Source organism: Choloepus didactylus, chromosome 6 (assembly GCF_015220235.1).
Source record: "Choloepus didactylus isolate mChoDid1 chromosome 6, mChoDid1.pri, whole genome shotgun sequence".
Taxonomy (NCBI): Eukaryota; Metazoa; Chordata; class Mammalia; order Pilosa; family Megalonychidae; genus Choloepus; species Choloepus didactylus.
Window position 1 is genome coordinate 79862231 of NC_051312.1, and position 5443 is coordinate 79867673.

The 5443-nt window shown below is 39.1% G+C and overlaps 1 pseudogene; it reads left to right on the top strand.

Moving 5' to 3' along the window:
• The first annotated feature begins 4483 nt into the window (after positions 1-4483).
• On the top strand, positions 4484-5443 carry LOC119537857 (annotated as a pseudogene).

Consider the following 5443-nt stretch of genomic DNA (forward strand, 5'->3'; position numbering starts at 1 on the left):
ATCATACTTTCGATTGTTTACAGTACCATTACATAGTTGTACATTCATCACCTAAATCAATCCCTGACACCTTCATTAGCTAACACACAAAAATAACAAGAATAATAATTAGAGTGAAAAAGAGCAATTGAAGTAAAAAAGAACACTGGGTACCTTTGTCTGTTTGTTTCCTTCCCCTATTTTTCTACGCATCCATCCATAAACTAGACCCGGCATCGTGGGACGGAGAACATAGTATCCTCTTATAATTTTTTTAATTTCTTTAGGATCTGCAGTTATGTCACCTTTTTCATTCATTATTTTGTTTATATGGGTCTTCTCTCTTTTTGATTTTGTCAGTCTAGCTAGGGGCTTGTCAATCTTGTTGATCTTGTCAAAGAACCAACTTTTGGTGATATTTATCCTCTCTACTGTTTTTTTGTTCTCTATGTCATTTATTTCTTCTTTAATCCTTGTTATTTCTTTTCTTCTACTTGGTGTAGGATTGGTTTGCTGTTCATTTTCTAGCTTCTTCAGTTGATCCATTAGTTCTTTGATTTTGGCTCTTTCTTCCTTTTTAATATATGCATTTAGTGCTATAAATTTCCCCCTCAGCACTGCTTTTGCTGCATCCCATAGGTTTTGGTATGTTGTGTTCTCATTTTCATTCGTCTCTATATATTTAGCAATTTCTCTTGCTATTTCTTCTTTAACCCACTGATTGTTTAGGAGTGTGTTGTTTAACCTCCAGGTATTTGTGAATTTTCTAAGTCTCTGATGGTTATTGACTTCTAATTGTATTCCATTGTGGTCAGAGAATGTGCTTTGAATAATTTCAATCTTTTTAAATTTATTGAGGCTTGTTTTATGTCCCAGCATATGATCTATTCTAGAGAAAGTTCCGTGAGCACTAGAAAAGTATGTGTATCCTGGTGATTTGGGATGTAATGTTCTGTATATGTCTGTTAAATCTAATTCATTTATCAGATTGTTTAGGTTTTCAGTTTCCTTATTGGTCCTCTGTCTGGTTGATCTATCTATAGGAGAGAGTGATGTGTTGAAGTCTCCCACAATTATTGTGGAAACATCAATTGCTTCCTTTAGTTTTGCCACGGTTTCTCTCATGTATTTTGTGGCACCTTGATTGGGTGCATAGACATTTATGATTGTTATTTCTTCTTGTTGAATTGCCCCTTTTATTAGTATGTAGTGGCCTTCTTTGTCTCTCAAAACATCCCTGCATTTAAAGTCTATTTTATCTGAGATTAATATTGCTACACCTGCTTTCTTTTGGCTGTAGCTTGCATGATATATTTTTTTCCATCCTTTCACTTTCAATTTCTTTGTGTCCCTGTGTCTAAGATGAGTCTCTTGTATGCAACATATTGATGGTTCATTTTTTTTGATCCATTCTGTGAATCTACATCTTTTAATTGGGGAGTTTAATCCATTTACATTCAACGTTATAACCATGAAGGCATTTCTTGAATCAGCCATCTTATCCTTTGATTTATGTTTGTCATATATATTTTTCCCCTCTCTCTATTAATATCCTTTATTGTACCCATACCAAATCTCTTTAGTACTGAACTTTTCTCCTGGTGTCTCTGTCCTTTCTTTGTTTCTTTGTCTGTAGGGCACCCTTTAGTATCTCCAGTAGGGCAGGTCTCTTGTTAGCAAATTCTCTCAGCATTTGTTTGTCTGTGAAAAATTTAAGCTCTCCCTCAAATTTGAAGGAGAGCTTTGCTGGATAAAGTATTCTTGGTTGGAAATTTTTCTCACTCAGAATTTTAAATATATCATGCTACTGCCTTCTTGCCTCCATAGTGGCTGCTGAGTAGTCACTACTTAGTCTTATGCTGTTTCCTTTGTATGTGGTGAATTGCTTTTCTCTTGCTGCTTTCAGAACTTGCTCCTTCTCTTCCGTGTTTGACAGTGTGATCAGAATATGTCTCTGAGTGGGTTTATTTGGATTTATTCTATTTGGAGTTCGCTGAGCATTTATGATTTGTGTATTTATGTTGTTTAGAAGATTTGGGAAGTTTTCCCCAACAATTTGTTTGAATACTCTTCCTAGACCTTTACCCTTTTCTTCCCCTTCTGGAACACCAATGAGTCTTATATTAGGATGTTTTATATTATCTATCATATCCCTGAGGTCCGTTTCGATTTTTTCAATTTTTTTCCCCATTCTTTCTTTTATGCTTTCATTTTCCATTCTGTCATCTTCCAGGTCACTTATTCGTTGTTCAGCTTCCTCTAGTTTTGTACTATGCGTGTCCAGAATCTTTTTAATTTGGTCAACAGTTTCTTTAATTTCCATAAGATCATCTATTTTTTAATTTAGTCTTGCAATGTCTTCTTTATGCTCTTCTAATGTCTTCTTGATATCCTTTGTATTCTGTACTATGGTCTCATTGTTCATCTTTAGTTCTTTGAGTAGCTGCTCCAGGTGCTGTTTCTCTTCTGATTTTTGATTTGGGTGCTTGGGCTTGTGTTATCCATATCATCTGGTTTTTTATATGCTTTATAATTTTCTGTTGTTTTTGGCCTCTTGGCATTTGCTGAACTTGATAGGGTTCTTTTAGGATGTGTAGACCAATTGAAGTCCTTATCTCTAATTTATCAGATCTACTGCTTCGTGGAGTACACTTTCTCTAAGTAACCAGCGGGTGGCGTCCACGAGCCACTTGTTCTCCACAAGCCAGTTCTCCCTTGCTTTGCCTTTGTGGTGAGTTGGGGAGTGAGTCTTGTGGGGTGCAATTGGTGTACCATGCTTCTGTGTGTAGTTGGTGTTGCCCACCCTGTATATGGGGTGTGTTTCTGGGCAGTCAGGGAGGGGGGGTGGCTCTAACAATCAAATCTCCCTGGTGATCCTGGAGTTTTAAAGCTGCTGCAATAGTCTAATACTTCAGTTCAGTACTGCCACAGTTTGTCTCTGCCACTGACCCACAAGTCCTTGGTATTGGCATATGGCTCCTGAGACTTGTAAGTGGGTCCCTCTTCCAGGCCGTGCACCCCCTGGTCCTCTGTTGAGGGATGACTGTGTTATCCAGTCCACATTTATATTCATAAGTAATGTCAGGGGTTTTATGTTGTGAACTTATTTTATGCTTTCAGTATTTTGTTTTCTTTATTTCTTAATTTTATATCTTTTGTTATGCAGATATGTATATGTGTTTTGCCATATGTTCTATTGACATGATACAGAATTTTGGTTATGTACATGGGAATCTAGGAAAATAGTCCTTGGGTTTGATTCCCAGGTATAACACTCCCTAGTTGTGTGACCTCAGGCAAAGTACTTAACTTCTCTGTGTCAGTTTCTGTATCTTTCAAATGCGGATAATACTACCTGCCTTATGGAGTTGTTCAGAGGATTACAGTAGTTATTTCAATGTAAAAAGTTTTAGATTTGTAAAATATGTGGATGGTTTGCATAAAAACCTGAGCTCCTGTTATAGAGTTTATAGGGTTTATTTGCTTTTAGCTTGACCCAGTTATTGGAATATGTAAATTCTATTATTAGACCACTAGAGGTCATCTCTGTATTTATTAAAAACAATTGAGGCAATTTTCTCTAGCCTTAAGCACGATTTCCTCAGGAAATCAAAAGTGTGGGCTGGAGGATGAACCTCTTACCCTTCTCGTATGATTTTCCATGGTGGGGCATCAAACAGCACCATCTCAGACAGCATTCTGGTCTGCAAGCTCCAGGACTCTAAAGGGTAAGGAATGTGGGGACAGTGATTGTAATCGAGGTAGTGTTGATGTGGTGCTGAGCAAACTACAGTTACAGTAATACGTTTTTACGTACACCCTTTTCTGTACACTCTACCTTTTCTGAATTCATGGCATCAAGTAATGTGTTGAGGCAGCCACCGGGTGTGGGACAGCAGTGTAAAAGAGAATTGGCTGTGGAATCTTAAGAACCTGGCTGGACACTTAGTAAAGGTGAGGTTTAATATGAGATTACCTCCGAATGCTTCAGTTTCTGCTAAAAAGAAAAAGTGGATTAAAACACATGTCTCATCAGATTGTTTAAATAAGATAATATGTTTTCAGAGGCCTGCCCTTTGTAGTACTCTGTAATTGTTAATTACCTCCTGATTTTCCCAATTTTGTCCCACTTTTCTTAGGTTATATGTCTACATGTGATTAGATTAGTTTTCTCTACACTCACATCTATGCAGCAACAAACGGCATTGACTAGGGGAGAACTCAGTCGTTAAAATGGGAATAACATTTTTTACAGTTTGGGAAAGATTCCATAGTGACTTGGCGATTACTACCAGGAGAATCAGGTCTAGTAAAGCTTTCCTGAAGACACAGGCATTTCTGAATTTCTAATAACAGCAATGAGAGGTTCTTTCCTGGCAGCAAGGAAAGGGAAGAACCATCCCTGCAAAGGGGGTGTTGGGGTTGAGTGGTTGGAAGAAGAATTACAATACAATTTTCTGATGTTCATTATACACAATTTGCTTTTAGGACCCAGCAGCTATTCAACCAGGACTCAATGGCCATCTGTAACCTGAGCAGCTACCACACAGGGCCCTTAACCCTTTTGGGCATCCCGGGGTTAGAGCAGTATCACACCTGGATCAGCATTCCCTTCTGCTTTATCTATCTTGTGGACATTGTGGGCAACAGTGTCCTTCTCTACCTCATTACCATGGAGCACAGTCTTCATACACCCACGTTCTTTTCCCTTTCCATGCTGGCCACTACTGACCTCATATTGTCTATCACATGTGTCCCCCAAACCCTTAGCATCTTCTGGCTTGGTCCCCAGGAAATCAGTTTCCCTGCATGTCTTATTCAGTTATTCTTCCTGCACTACAGCTTTGTCCTGGACTCGGCTATACTGATCGCCATGGTATTCAACCGCTCTGTGGCCGTCTGCTCCCCTTTAAGGTATAGCACTATACTGACCCCCAGGAACATTGTCAAAATTGCTGTGGGAATCTGTTTCCGAAGTTTCTGTGTTTTTGTCCCATGTGTTTTCCTTGTGACTCGCCTACCATTCTGCAGGACTCATCTTATCCCCCACACATATTGTGAGCACATAGGAGTTGCCCGGCTCGCGTGTGCTGATATCTCCATCAATATCTGATATGGTTTTTGTGTTCCCATCATGACAGACATTGCAGATGTGATCTTAATAACTGTCTCGTACATTCTCATCCTCCATGCCATCTTTTACCTCCCCTCTCGAGAAGCCCGCCAGAAGGCTCTTGGCACATGTGGTTCCCATGTCTGTGTCATCCTCATGTTCTATATCCCAGCATTCTTCACCTTCCTTGCACATCAGTTTGGGAATAATATTCCACATACATTTCCAATTATGTTTGCCAACCTCTATGTAGTTATCCCACCTGCCCTCAACCCTATCGTCTATGGAGTAAAGACCAAACAGATCCGAGACTAAATCATTCTTCTGCTCTTTCCCAAGGGGTCCCAGTGA